This window comes from Macaca nemestrina, chromosome X (assembly GCF_043159975.1).
Source record: "Macaca nemestrina isolate mMacNem1 chromosome X, mMacNem.hap1, whole genome shotgun sequence".
Taxonomy (NCBI): Eukaryota; Metazoa; Chordata; class Mammalia; order Primates; family Cercopithecidae; genus Macaca; species Macaca nemestrina.
In genome coordinates, this window is record NC_092145.1 from 54,511,484 (window position 1) to 54,527,371 (window position 15,888).

Below are 15,888 nucleotides of genomic sequence, written 5' to 3' on the forward strand. Positions count from 1 at the left end.
GATGAATCATGAATTTTCTTAATGGCATCTAGACTGGTGAATCCATTGCCTTGAGTGGCATGTTGCCATTTACTGATATAGGAAATACTGGAGGAGGAACAAATTTAAGAGAAAAGATGATAGGTTTAACTTTGGATGTGTTGAATTTGACGTGTCTGCAGGACATTCAAGTGGAGATGTCAAGAAAACAGAACTCAATAAAGCGGTCTGGGTAGAGTTATAGAATTAGAGTTGTGACCATATATATGATAATTAAAGCCAAGTGAGTGAAAAAGATTATTTGGGGGAGGGAGTATATGTATCCTAGCCCTGAGAATGTCTGACTTTCAGAGGTCAGATAGCAGAAGAGTGGCCTACAAAGGTCACTGAGGAGAGGGCAAAGGAGTAGGAGGAAAAGCAAGAGTATAATGTCATAGATGCCATAGAACATTTCAAGGAGGAGGAAATGGTTAACAGTGTTAAATGTAGGGGAGAAGTCAAGCAAAATAAGGACCAAAAATACCTTACTTATTTGTGGATTTATCGACACTGAGGGTCATTGGTTTTTTATCTCATTGAGAAGTTTCAGTGGGGGAAGGAAGCCAGACTGCTGAGAGCTGAGAAATGAATGAGACGTAAGGGAATAAAAATTGCAATTTCACCTGTAAAGTATGTTTTCAATACATTTGCCCATAAAGAGGACCTGAAGAGGGACCTCCTGTGTAGGGAGGATATTGTTTTAAGATGGTAGATACTTGAGCATGTTTAATTGCTGATGTGAAATGAGGGGGAGAGGGATGGGAAAGAGAGGGAGGGGAATCTGCAATTACTGGGTAGGTATAAACATTTTAAAGTCTATTGATATATACTGCTCACATGCTTTCTAAAAGGGTTTTTAACCAACATATGCTCCTATCAGCAATTATGAGAGCTTGTTTGGTGGCTACTTTGTCATCATTAAGTGTTATTTAAAAAATAAAAAACAAAACTCTTTGCCAAATAATCTCATTATTGTTCTAATTTGCTTTTCTTTGATTACTAGTGAGTTGAATATTTTAACCAGTTGTGTTCTTGAGTGTGTATGTGTGAATTTAGTCTACTCCTTTGCCCAAAACGTTTCTATTTTAGACAGACAATTTGCCATAAAAGGCCATAAGTTAAAGGATCAGAATGGTATCATATTTTACTTACTCAAATTAGATAGTTCATATTCTTTTATCTCCTTAGAAGTGTGAGACAATTTGACAACTTTTGACTCAGCAGAACGAAAGGGGCAGGTGATTTCACCATCTAAGGGAGCGACCAACAGATGGAAGTAAGGGGGTGGGGAGGCACGTCTAGTGTTAGACCCCTATCCTCGGTCCCTAGGCTCCCACTCCTAACCTGGAAGGACATTCATTCCTCTTGTGTCTCAAGGCTTTGGGTCCCAGAGCTCCCTTTCGGGCTGAGCGGCCCCCTACTAAGGAGCCCGGGGCGCTGTGCGGCCCCTTTAAGAGTCCAGCTCCTCCCAGCTCCAGGGAAAGTTGCAGCTTTTTCCGCCTCCCGGGAGGGTGAGAAGGGCCGGCCGCCGGAGCTGGGTGGCGATCTTCCCGGAGCCAGAGACCCTCCCTCGAAACCGGCACTGGGACGTCTAGCTCTCTGGAGGCACCTGTTGCAGGTGACAGGTAGGTCAGCAGTCAGCGGCCGCCCCCTCGCCCTCGGTTGGGGGCTCCTTCTGGACCCCCAGCTCCTTTTCGCTGCTGAAGCGCCCCCACCCCCATATCGGGGTCGTGCGTCTTCCCTACCTGCTCTCTGCTCCCCTAGTTTTTCCTTCTCCCTAGCTGACCTCGTCTTCCCTCTCCCCGTCCGCCTCTCCCGACCGCACCCCCCGGGCTTGGACTCCCGTCTGCTTGGGCGGTCCCTCCCGGCCACTTTTCTTTCTCTAGGGCTTCTTCTGGCCCCTTCCCTGACCCACCTAGCACTAATGCGGGCTGTGCCCCTCTGGGAGCCGCCTCCCCTCTCCTCTCCGGCTCCCCTCGCGCGGAGTGCCCGGGCTTTTCCCGCCAGCCCGAGCTGGTGCCCCTCCCGAGAGCTGGCCCTGGGGGCGGGGGCGGGGCCGAGCTCCTAGCGGGAACTGCGCCCTCCAAGGCGTGCAGTCACCTTTTCGTGGGTTTCTCTCGCAGCGCTTGGCCGTCGAGCGGGGTCGCTAACCCGCACTCTCTTCGGACCTCCGACATCTCGGCGTCGGCTTCTCTGGCGTTGGCCAGTCAGCCACAGGTAAAGGCTGGAGGCTGGTCGGCCGGAGTCCTGCCTCAGTGGGCTCCCTCTGCGCTTGGGGCTGGGGACCTGGCTACGTGCTGTGGAGCTGTTTATCTTGCCGCTCTTCAAGCAGGCTGTGAGAGACCTGGTACTGGAGGAGGGTCCCCGAGATCTCAGAAGGGGCACAGAATGCTTCTGTCTCCTGTGATGGTTTGTAATGGGGCAGAAAAAGGTGTTCCTCCAACCCTTAACATTGAGATGGGATTTGGGGTGGTGAAATCATTTGGTTAGAATTCTGGTGGCTTGAAAAGTGGTGAGTTTCTAATTAACCAAGCTTTTCTTCCCCCAGTACCCTTCTTCTTCAGGACTAGAGGACGTAAAATTCCAGAGTACTGCTCTTGGCAGGGTTGACCCTAGACCTTGTATATTTGTGGCAAAAAATGAGTCTTCTGTACATCCTGGACCTCCTATATTTAACTGGCTTCTTTTCTGCTCTTTAAGCTCCCCACCCCCACCTCTCATAAATCTATTAATATTGCGGTATTAATGACTTAAGACTTTTGTCGCTGTGGGAACAATGTTCAATGCAGAGATGTGGCCTTGATGAAGTTTTCCGCATTTTTGGTGGTTTGGTTTTTAGCACCCTAGTAGAAAAGCACACCAACTTGGCTTGTGAGGCTCTGTCTGGGCAGGGGATGAACATTTCTGCTAACACGATTTCAGGTGTCTCACTCTTGGTCAGAGCAGTGAAATGGAGCTCAGAGGCCTGTTCTGGGGTAACTGATCTGTGAGTATATGTAGCATTCCGGCTCTCTGAGCTTGTTAGGCTCTGGTTGTTAGGCTCCATTGAGCCAGACACTGTGATAAGTTCTTTACATAAAAATGCAATCCTCCCAGTAACTCTATACAATAGGTGCTACAGTTATAACCATATTATGATGAAAAAGAGACTTAGAGGGTAAGTGCCTTGCCCTCACAATCTCGGAGGCAGAGCTTGTGTTCCTATCCTGTCACACCACCTCTATTGTCTTGGATGTTGGGAGCACTGAATAGCTCATGAATGAGGACTAAGTGATTAAAAAATTTCCTTCCAAGTATATGTTTTGCTCCTTGATTCCCCCTTAGATTCACTGCCGAGACTATGGACTACTTACCTTACTGATGTCTTACCCACTTCATTTCTGACATGGGCCAGTTGCCACATTACCACTATAAGTACACATCCCTGAGTGTACCTAGATGAATGAAATCTCCCGGGTTCTCAGCTCTGTGGTAATTGTCTTGAAGTTAGAGGAGGGTAACCCTGGATTCCAGGGATGTGCGCCTGACTCAATTTCTTCCTCTCCTGCTGGCTAGGGGAGAAATAAGTGATAGGGATTTCCTGACAGCCATACCAGAGAGCTTGAGGGTGATCGTGTGCTAGTTTTGTCATGGGATGGATGGAGTACCACAGGCAGGAATAGGAAGAAAATGTCCTCCCTATTCCCAGCTCTGGGACCTTGCTCAAACTGTTCCTTTTTTTCTTCCTAAAAAGCTAACTTTCCTCCCCCATGCCCATTCCCCTGACATTAACTCCTATCCATCCCTCAAGATTGAGTTCTAAAGTCACCTTCTTTGGAACGGCCTTACTGAACACATACTTCTTCCCCCAAGCAGAATTGCCAGTTATCCTGTGTCCTAAAGCACTTTGTTTACACCTCAGTACAGCCCTTAACACTGCTTAGTTGTTTTTCCACCTGGAAGGCTGTAAGTTCTCTAAGGGCAAGGTCTGGATCTTGGAGCTCCCTTTGTCTTAAATATAAGATACTGGCAAATATTTGTGCCAGTAACCGGATGTACCATGCCATTCCTTCAAGGTGCTGAGGTGTAGTGATGGTGGGGTTGAGAGTACAGAAGACACCTTCCTGAGGCGCTTGAAATACCACGGCTACAAGTTTGCCCTGATCACCCTATTTAAACGTGTAATCCCTTCTCTGAACGTTCCATATGCCCTTTCCCTACCTTATTACATTTTTCTTGCTTATTGTCTGCCCTGCCACTCCCTCACCCACCATAACATAAACACCCTGTGGGCAGGGATTGCTGTCTGTTGTATTCACCGGTAGACTTTTGGACCCAGAACAGTCCTTGGTACATCATAGATGCATACTAATATTTGTTAATGAATGAATGGCATTACCACTCTAGGAATTTGGCAATCTTGGAGTTAGGCACTCCTGGACCTGAAACTAAGCCTACCCAGTTTGTCACCCTACAGGTGTAAGTTTGCCCCAGGCCCAAAATTCAGCTTTACTTCTGCTAATTTTTGCTTTGAGACTGCATTACTGATGCCAACTTTGACCTAGTTGGAAGTACTTCCTCTCTCTTACTTTTGGTTTTTTTTTTTTTTTTTTGAGATGGAGTCTTGCTCTGTCGCCCGGGCTGGAGGGAGTACAGTGGCGTGATCTCGGCTCACTGCAAGCTCTGCCTCCCGGGTTCATGCCATTCTCCTGCCTCAGCCTCCTGAGTAGCTGGGACTACAGGCGCTCGCCACCACGCCCGGCTAATTTTTTTGTATTTTTAGTGGAGACGGGGTTTCACCGTGTTAGCCAGGATGGTCTTGATCTCCTGACCTCGTGATCCGCCCGCCTCGGCCTCCCAAAGTGCTCGGATTACAGGCGTGAGCCACCACGCCTGGCCTCTCTTATTTTTTAAAAGTATGGGTCTCTGGATGGAAATCTCTAAAGTTTAAAAGTGGAAATGTAAAAATGTTGTGCTTCTTGTTGGTAGAAACGGGGCCGCACTGGGAGGAAGGGGTGTGGATTGTCAGATGTCTTGAGGCCTTTCAGTCTTTTTGCAAGATCAGTAAGAGCCTGGAGAAAGTTACTGTGCAATGGGGAAGCGAACAGCTCAAAAGAATAACGGATGGCACAAATTAGGCTTCTGGTTTCAAGTTACCCATAGCCTTTTCGGTATGAGGTGGTTATTGGATTATGGAACTTTATGGAAAAGCCATAGCTGAGTGCTGTTTGTGTATTTAACTAGTTTTCTACCAGGACGATTGTGCAGTATGAAGAAACCACTGTGTAACATAAAAGAAAAAAGTGCTATTCTGTTTAAAAGTGTTTTGAAATGTTCAGAAAGGAAGAGGCCAGAATGTCTTAGAAGACAGACTTGGAAAGAGTTGAGCCCTTCATAAGGTGGTAAATATGTGATTCTCATCATTTAATATATGTTAACTTATTTGAAACTCAAATTTGTACAAAAAACTGACCAGCTCCTTTTTCTACTAAATTTGTCTCCCCTGCCTTTGAACATTGCAGTGACCCAGGTTTCAGTCCCTGGACTTTTCTCCATTTAAAATCTTCAGAGAGGCTCTCTTCCAAGCTGCATGGCTTTGAAGAACATCTGTCTAGCTACTCGTCACTCCCAAATTTATGTTTGTGACCCAGGCCTTTCTTCTAAGCTGCAGCCTCATATATCCAATGACCTATTCGACATCTCTCCTTGTCTATCAGATAGACCTCTCAAATGTAACATGGCCAGAATGGCACTCCTGATTGCCCTTGTATTCCCACCCTCTTCCCTCAGCACTCCCTGTCTCAGTAAAATGTCACCATCATCCATTCAGTTGCTCAAACCAAGAACCTAAGATCACCCTTGATTCTTCTTTTTCTCTCACTGCCCTCCACCCAATTTAATTCATGAGGGAGTCCTGCTGACCTGATCTTCAGACTGTGTCATGTATTCTGCCACACGTCTCCATCTCCTCTGCCTATCACCATAGCCCAAGCCACCACAAGTCTGCCACAAACATCCTTGTATAATGCTCAAGGATATATATATGCAAGTATTTTTGTGGGGTAGCTTTCTAATAGAATTGTTAGGTCAAAGGATATATATATTAAACAATTTAAGTAGGCATCACCAGAGTGACATCCAAGAGGGTTTACCCTTTGACTATTGCGAGTGGTTTTCCTCCTGCCCTTGCTGAGGATGGATGACACTTTTAATATTTTCCAATCTGATAGGTGAAAAATAGTATCTAACTGATTTAACTTGGCATTTCTCTGATCACTAGTGCGGCTGAGCATCTTTTCATTTGTGTTAGCTATTTGTATTTTTCCGAGACTTGCTCCTTTATATCCTTTGCACATTTATCTTTTCGGTTATATATTTGATTTGTTTGTAAGAACACTATATTTATTAGTTATATTTACCCATTGCCTGTTATATAGTGCAAGTTTTTTTCTCTCTAGTCTGTCATATGTCATAACTTTGTTCATGATGCGTACCCCTCTCGTAATCAGATAAAACCCACTATAAAACATTTAAAAAACATGTTCATTAGATTTGGCAATTAGGAGGCCAATGACAACATCAGTACAGCAGGAGAGAAGGCAGATTGTAGAGGGTTGGGCAGTGAGGACTGAGAAGGACTGATAAAAAATGTGGTAGATACACATGGACATGGAGAGTGGGGTGATAGACAGTGGAGACTCAGAAGGGTGAGTGGTGGGAGAAGGGTAGATGATGAGAAATGTCTTAATGGGTACAATGTATGTTATTCAGGTTATAGATACCCTGAAATCTCTGACTTACCACTGCATATGTAACAAAATTGCATGTATACCCCATAAATTTATATTATTAAAAAAATGTAGTATATACATTGAAGAAGCATGGCTATGATGGGAAGGAGAGAGTGTCCCTTATAGACGGTAAGGCACAGGGGATAAAAAGGCTGTTTTATTTAATTTTGTTTTACTTTCAATGTAAGAGAGAGATGAGCCCATTTATGTGCAGATGGCATACAGCTTGATGATGCAAGGTCCCTGAGAAAGTCAGAGGGTGGGAGTGCCAGAGTGAAAGCGGGGAAAAGGCTAGCCTTAGAGAAAGAGTGGTGGCTCTTCCATTGAGACAAGAGGATTCACTAATCCTCTTGGTAAAAACTATGGAGAAGGAGGGAGCTGTAGAGGGGCAGGATTTTGAGAGAGCTCCTGCGCCCCCAACAAGAGAGTAGAGAGGGGAAGAACGGTGAAGGGTTGGAATAACATTTGAGAGAGATGAAAAGAGGAGTTCTTTAGCGACATATCATCCAGGTTATGTATATGTATTTCAAAATATCATGCTGTATACCATAAATATGTACAATTTTTGTCAAGCATACCTCCATAAAAGTGGAAAAAAATTTTAAAATGGCTTGGGTAACTTGAATTTGTCTCCACCCGAAGTCGCAGAACCCTGTATCCATTCTCTCCGGCAGCACTCATCAGACCAGGAACACAGTGTGGACAATCTAGTATGAGGGATTTTTTCTGGGTGGCTGTGACAGAAATAGGGAGAGGGCTGGAGATTGGATGGCCCTGGCAGAAGAATAGTTGAAATGATGGACCACTGTGGCTTTCATATTCATATCTGTGAGTATCTAAACCTAACTTGAACTTGCATAATTTTTAAGAAGTAGAAAATTTCCATGGCATCTACACTGCTTCTTGTTTGTAGCTCTATCAATTCAGGCATCAGAATACCATTAGTACCAGTATCTTTAAACTCATCAGAAAGCATGATTTGATTTACTGAGGGCCTACGATGTGCCATGCTCTGTGTTGATTTACTGAGGATTTACATTGTACCAACTGAGAGCCTACAGCCAGGATCCTACAATGTAGATTTATCCATCTATCCATCCATCAACCCAGCTAGATGCTTGAGGTATGGCTGAGAAGAAGGTAGACAATGGCCATTTTTCTCCTGGAACTTATTTCGGCAGGGGAAGTGTGTATTAAATATTGTATCACATAGTTTTTAAATTACAATTGTGATAAGTTCTGTGAAGTTCAGTTTTTTTAGAAATCAAATTGTCACATTGCTTTTTAACAGGTCTTCCTAATTTACATTTGCCAGCAAAATATGAGACTATCTCTTAAATCCTTTTTAGAAACTGAAAATTGTCTTTCTAAAATTTTGCTGAATCAATAAGCAAACATACAAAAATCTTTATTGCCAGTAAGAGTGAAACTTTTTCTTTTTGATATCTATTGGACATCTGATTTTTCCCCTTTAAGAATTATCTGTTCACGCTCTCTGTCTATTGGATACTTACCTCTTCTTGTTTTTAATAGATCTCTCATTCCATGTTTGAAACCATTAGATACACTTCTCTCCTTTCTCTCTTAGCCCTGGCGACCTTAAAATATTTTCCCCTAGTCTCTACGGCCGTTCCCTTTTGATCTCCTGTGAAATTTTTTTCTTACCTTGAAGTGTTGCTGTGCTTAGGGATGGGACTACATTTTTATTACTTGACCCAATAAAAGATAACATATAAATCTTCTGTTCCTGCTTATCCCACTCTACAGAGCTAACAATGTTAAGATTGTATTTCTTTCTAGACATTTTTCCATTCATCCATGATCTAATCTGTCTAAAATGTAAACAAATAAAATTGGAATCATAATATATATGATTTGCAATTTTTTAACCTAATATGCTTTCAGTGTCAGTATAAATAGAACTACAGTACCTCCTTCTTTTTAACAAAGGCACGATATTCCCTAATATGTGTGTACCATAACTAGTCAGTTTCCTATTGGTGGATGTTTATGTTCTTTAATTTTTTTTGCTGTTTCAAATACTGAGCATCCTCACAATATATATTTGTGAATTTACTTGAATATCAGTAGAATAAGTTTCTCAAAATGAAATGGCTGTGTTAAAAATATGGTCAGTGGTACTAAAGATCCAGAGAAATCTAGGAAGACCAAGAACTATCTGTTGGATTTAGGAAGTTCTTGGTGACCTTAGAGCAATTTCAGAGAACTGTGAGGCAGAAAGCTAAACTATGCTGGGTTGAGAAATGACTGGGGAAATGAGGAAGTGGAGGCAGTGATTATGTACAATTCCTTAGAGAAATCTGTCTGGCTTTGAAGAGCAGAGAAAGGGTAGTAGCAAGCAAAGAGTTGAGATCAAGGACCTGTTATTTATTTAGGAGGGACTTGAGTTTCTTTAAAGGCTGGTGGGAAGGAGGGAATAATTAATAGAGCAAAATCCTTGGAGGGCAGAGTCCTTATGCCAGATGGGAGGGGATCCAGATTGAGAGAGAGGATTATGCTCAATAGGCATAGATGAAAGTAGGTTCATAGATTTGGCAGCAGGAACTTGTCTGATGGTATTTCTATTTCTCTATGATATAATAGTTAAGGCCAACCTCTTAGAGCAGGGGTTAAGATGGGACAAGGTTTCAGTTAGATATTTGTGGTGTTTGAAGAAGGTTTGAAATAGTTATTGTGGAGAACAGGAGAGCAGCCTAGGGAAGCATAGTTGTAGTGCCAGGCAGGGTTAAGGTGAGCTTGGTGACCAATAATTCATATGGATAATAATCTACCAGAGTGTGATTTTCGTTTTTCTCCAGTAGATCTCAGGAGTCCTTGTACATGCATAAAGTATAACAGTTGGGCTTAGAAGAGCTATAGTTTTTTTAAATCAGATATTTGCAGTGAAATTATGCATTATTGAGGATATTGACAAGAGTGCAGTTGAAACAATAGAATTGGCTGGGTGTGGTGGCTCACACCAGTAATCCCAGCACTTTGGGAGGCTGAGGCGGGTGGATCACCTGAGGTCAGGAGTTCAAGACCAGCCTGGCCAACATGGTGAAACCCCATCTCTACTAAAAATACAAAAATTAACCGGGCGTGGTGGCACACACCTGTAATCCCAGCTACTCAGGAGGCTGAGGCAGGAGAATCGCTTGAACCCAGGAGGCAGTGGTTGCAGTGAGCTGAGATCACACCACTGCACTCCAGCCAGGGCGACAGAGAAGTCTCAGGAAAAAAAAAAAAAAGGAGAAAGAAACAATAAAATTTAAATTGTCTAGGAAAGGAAGTAAAGGTGGGAAGGAGCTGACAAGGTGAAAGCAGAAGGGTCTATGGAAGACTGCCCCCACCCAAGAAATCTGAGAATAGGAATGGGGCTAGTTGGGGGGCTCATCGACTGAATAGGCTAGAAGCACAGCAGGTTGTGGTCAGAGAGGGGGTGTTGAATCAATTATATCAAAGGTGGAAGAGTCCTAGATGATAAGCTCTTGGGTGTGGCTGAATATGATATATGGTATTCTTGATGCCAGCTCATTCATTCAACAAATATTTATTTTGTGCATATTATGATCCAGGCAGTGCTCTAGGCACCAAAGGTACAGAGATGAACAAAACAAAGTCCCTTCTCTCATACAGCTTACAATCTAGTGGGGAAGATTATTTTTATAAACTAAAAGAACATCCTTATTGATGTGCTGATTCCGGTATGTGTAGCTCTATTTGTAACTAATGATAATATTAGGATCAAATATTTACATATATAGGGCTAAGAAGGTCCATCTAGGCATTTTGAATATCTTGCTTTATCTCAAGTTATACTAACTGAATTATGAAAACTCGTACCTCTTGTCCCCTTACAACTTTTTAAGGTGTTTTTACTTACTATGTCAATATTGAAAATAAATAGATACAAATCTAATTTGAACATTTTATTGGTTTTAATTTTTTATACTTTATTTCTTTAAAATATTAGGATATTGCTTCTAGCTGTAGACCAGATGTTGATAATGCATGTACTAATCTTGCTCTAGGGATTTGATGTAATGTGTAAAGTAATTATGGTTAAGCAGTTTAGGAGGGAAAGAGGGCTTGTAATAAGTTAATAGTTTACATTTATTTTTATATTGTTCTCCAGTTTATACCTACCTTTTAATGTACATATGTTTGTGTATATATTTATTAATATTTTATTTGAAAGAAATTAGCATTTATTTGGCATCTTATAGGCCTCAAGTAACACTTTAAAATTACCTGCCACATATGCAGTTCAATTTAAATTCAACTACAGGTTATTTTTTATTGTTTTAAGGTTTCTGTGGCCATAGCCAGATCACAGCATCCCTAAAATTAAAAAGAAACCTAATGCATGAAATCACAGTTATGTGTGAGCATGGGTTGGATTAGTCATGAACCATGATGATTTCACATTTAAAGGGACTGTGTGGGTAATTTTTAGGTGACATGGTCTGCAAGAAATAATCAGATGCCAGCTAGAGTTTAGTTTAGAAATCCCCACCATCTGTGATCCTGGCAGGAGAAGAGGGTCTTCCCTGTGGGGGTGCTGCATTATCAAAGCTTGTTGACTAAGGAAAGATAATAGTGTTCTGCGTGGGAGGTGATGAGGCTTATTGAAAAATAACAATGTGTCAGCTCTCACTGGACTTAAAAATGTTTTATACATATAAATGACCTAGATTTTAAAACAGTCCATTCTTTTAGTTGGGGATTTTAGATTTTTAAAAAAATCTAAAAAATGGGGTGTCAAGGAAGGGGCGTTTGTCAGAGAAGAGGGTAAACTGGCCATCCTACACCCGTCAACCTTATGAGGCTCTTGTGTCTGGCTCATGTTAGAGGAAGCTTCAAATGTAGATTTTGAAAGCCGGAAAGCTAAATGGGATTTGCTTTAATATATGTATTTTCCCTGTTGCCAAGTAGGGTGTTTGGACACATGGTCTTGTTTTTATAATATTTTAGATTTACTTCTATGTACCACATTTATGGAAATCTGCCATCTAGGATTGGTGGTGGGTTTAAGGCATCTTCTAAAGTTGCTGAGGAGCAAGGGAAAAAATGTGTGAAATCATGAAAGACCACATTTCCACATATCCAAAACAACCATTCTGCAGGAGAAGTGAATATATAGTATTAAGATATATGACTTCCTTCTGGGACTTGTTTTAGAGTGTTATATATTATTTTAAGTGGGAATTTCTACAAACCATTTATGAACAGAATTTGTTGGCATTGAAAGGTAGCTATGTGAATTCCATCTGGAGGAAATTGTCCCCACATATGATTCTAAGAGCTAACAAAAAAGGTATTTTAGTTACTACCACTGCCTTCTTCCACCCTGCTGCCCACTCCCACCCCCTGCCCCACCATTATGCACCTGCCATCTTTTAGGAGGGATGTCCCGGATGAGGGGAATGAGTTATTTTCTTGTGTATAATGTTGCTTTGAGCTAGAGTTGCTCTGGCCTGTTTCACATATTGCAGGACAAGGTCAGGGGTCTGGGAAAGTAAGCCAGACTCAGGGCCTGTCAAACATTATGTTTGTTATTAGCTGAAGACTTTTAGAAACCCCACCTCAAGTTCCTGAGGCTGATGTCCCCTTTTCCAAAAATCACTATATAGAGCAATATTGCCAGAATATGAAGAGACAGTATAATATAGTATAGCGGTTAAGAGCTTGGACTGTGGAACCAGATGGCCTGCATCCAAAAACCAGACTGTCACAGGGCATGTGACCTTGAGCAAGTTATTTGCTCAATCTGTGCCTCACTTTCCTCATTTGTAAAGTAGACATAATAATTTAGTACCTACTTCATAGTGTGATTGTGAGGACTAAAGTGCTTAGAAAAGTGCATCGTAAATAATACATTATAGAAGTGTTAACTATTATTGTCATCATCTTCATCAGTTGGTGGATATCGTAAAAGGAGTGAAAACCAGCCAGATGAGATGGCTGATGCCTGTAATCCCAGCATGTTGGGAGGCCGAGGTGAGCAGATCACAAGGTCAGGCTTTTGAGACCAGCCTGGCCAACATGGTGAAACCGCATCTCTACTAAAAATACAAAAATTAGCCAGGTGTGATGGAATACGTCTGTAATCCCAGCTACTGGGGGGGCTGAGGCAGGAGAATCCCTTGAACCCAGGAGGCGGAGGTTGAGGTGAGCTGAGATGTCACCACCTAACTCCAGCCTGGGCAACAGAGTGAGACTCCATCTCCCAAAAAAAAAAAAAAAAAAAAAAAAAAAAAAAAAGTGAAAAGCACAAAATGCCTCAGCACCTGCAAACTCTACTTTTGTAGAATCTATTTTGAAAAGGATTGTAGGGAGCCACAACCTTAGTGCAAAATCAGAATTTTGTAAAATTAAGAGCTGATTGTAAATTTCTCATTGTTAGGGAAAAATACAGCTTTGCTTCCATACAGCGTTTGAGAATGGACTCAGCAGGCCCTAGGGGATTTTATGTGAGGCATAGATGTGCCCCATGGATGGACAGGTGGGGGTCTGGACCCCAGCTGACTCCTAGGAAGCCTTAGTTGCCCTTTGGTTTTGGAGCCTTGATACTGACTCTACCAGTTTGTCTCCACTCCTATTTTTCTTCTTTTATATCCTATTTTAAAATGTATGCTATTTTTTGATGTTTTATGCATCTTTGTAAGTCACTTTAAATCTTGTCTGGAACAGTATATAAATAAATATCCTTTAAACTGATCATATCTAATTACTAACATTTGCTTCATATTTATGCTTGTCAGCCTCCCTCCATACAGAGAGGTACGGTGACCTTCCATCTAGGCAAGAATACTGATTAGATTTCTCAAATTTCATAGAAAGATGTCAAAACTGCCATATGCTCATATATTTTCCAAAGCATATGGTTAATAATAATTAAAACTAAACAGCTACCAATATTGGGTGCTTACTCTAGGCCAGGCACTATGCTATTCCTTTTACTCATGATGCATGCTTGAATCCTCACAGCCATAGGCAGGAGCTCTTATTATTAATCCTCATTTTTACAAATGGGGAAACAGACTCACGGAGGTTAAATAACTTGTCCAAAGTTAACTCAGGGAAAAAGCAAAGCTGCGATTTAAACCCAGGCAGCTCAGATCCAGTGCTTTTAAGCACAATTCTATGCTATACTGTCGTTAATTAGAAATCTAGCACATCAGAACTCCAAGTCCTAGTAGAAGAGGCCGTACTTGTGTTACAGAACATTCACACGTCCTGCAGATTTTCTCTCTGTGTTGTCTTTAATATGCTCCTTTCCATCTCTAGTGCCACTGCCATCTACTCTTGGCTCTTGTTATCTTTCCCCTGGATTTATGCCACAGCCTCCTCAAATCCATATTCTGCAAAATTGTCAGTGTGCCCTAACAAGTCCTTGCCTTACCTAAAACTCTTCAATGATTTCTGTTGTCAAAGGCTAATTAGCCATGTTTTTGAGCATAGCATATGGAGCACCCGCCAGCCACATGTGATGTGATTCCCCACCTGGCTCTTCCGCATTCTCCCTTACAATTTTTTTTTTTTTTTTTTTTTTTTTTTTGAGATGGAGTCTCGCTTTGTCACCTAGGCTGGAGTGCAGTGGTGCAATCTCGGCTCACTGCAAACTCCACCTCCCCGGTTCACATCATTCTCCTGTCCCAGCCTCCGAGTAGCTGGGACTACAGGTGCGCACCACCACGCTTGGCTAATTTTTTGTATTTTTAGTAGAGACGGGGTTTCACCGTGTTAGCCAGGATGGTCTCGATCTCCTGACCTCATGATCCGCCCGCCTTGGCCTCCCAAAGTGCTGGGATTACAGGCGTGAGCCACCGCGCCCGGCCTCCCTTACAATTTAAACCAACCAGCATCATTGTACTACTTGCTTATACCACGTTGCTTTATGCCTCCATGCTTTTGTAAATGCTACGCACTTTGCCTAGAAAGCCCTCTTTCTCCATGCTTTTGTAAATGCTACGCACTTTGCCTGGAAAGCCCTCTTTCTCCTGCTTATCCAGCTGAAACACATTAATTTACAATCAGTTCATATGCTACTGCTGGATATTCTCTTTCTAGTTCCCTTTTCCCAACCTGAATTACGTGCCCTCCCTTGGTATTCTTATAATATATCATGCATATATTTCTTTGGTTACCGTGTTTTTTTTTTTTTTTTTTTTTTTTTTTAGGGATTATTTAGGTGTCTCTGCTACTAAACTGTGAACTCTGTGGGCATGGACTACGCTCTGTTCTTTTCTTCTTAGCCAGCTAGTGTATCACTTAGCACATAGTTGGCCCTCCTAACTAGTTAGCATTCTGTAACAGTGCAGAATACAGAGCTCTAGGACAGGGAAAGTAGTAGGATTTGGAAGGCCTGAAACCATGCACACATTCAAAGATAATTACCAGGACAGCAGAGGGAGCTCTTGCAGAAAAGTCTTTGGGGCCAGGTAATTTACATTATTTAACCCAAGAGCCAGAAAGGATTTGGGGAGATGCGAGCTAGGTTCTGAATCCAAAGGGAACTTTGAAACTTCTAAGAAGCCAGACTTAGCAGATTATAATATGAATCTTCTTTGAATTTGTGTGAGTAGCCTGGAATAGGTATCTAAGACAGATATATTTTAATAAACATATTTATAGTTTTCTAGGAGAGACATCACCCTAAAATTGAAAGGGGCAGTTGATAAAATAACCAACACAATATCCCAAAGCAAATATTTTATTGACTGTAAGCAATGTTGTATGCTCATGCAAATGTTACCAGTAAGATGTTATCCATTGGCATTTTTGTGCATGGGTGGCTGGATGCAGACAAGGGAATTTTAGGAAGCCCTGCATCCCTGGAACCTTTCTTTTCTACTTGAGTGTTTTTCTTTTTTCTTTTTCTTTTTCTTTTTTTAAGTTTTGCAGACCACCATATACTCTGGATTTGGTCTCATTTTTCCGTGCTCTAAAATCAACTTTTTTTTTTTTTTGGAGAGGGAGTTTTGTTCTTGTTGCCTAGGCTAGAGTGCAGTGGCATGATCTCGGCTCACCACAACCTCTGCTTCTCGGGTTCAAGCTATTCTCCTGCGTCAACCTCCCGAGTAACTGGGATTAC

The 15,888-nt window shown here is 42.1% G+C and overlaps 1 protein-coding gene across 4 annotated transcripts in view; it reads left to right on the forward strand.

Moving 5' to 3' along the window:
• The first annotated feature begins 1,494 nt into the window (after positions 1–1,494).
• Positions 1,495–15,888, forward strand: part of LOC105499292 (synaptotagmin like 4) — a 56,973-nt gene continuing 42,579 nt past the window's right edge. For 2 of the 4 annotated variants that reach the window (XM_071088801.1, XM_071088803.1), the window contains exons 1-2: positions 1,504–1,643; positions 2,142–2,235. The gene's annotated coding sequence lies outside the window, so the exon portion shown is untranslated. Of the gene's footprint in view, positions 1,644–2,141; positions 2,236–15,888 lie in introns of all 4 variants that reach the window. The other 2 variants (XM_071088802.1, XM_071088804.1) reach the window with 2 other exon arrangements.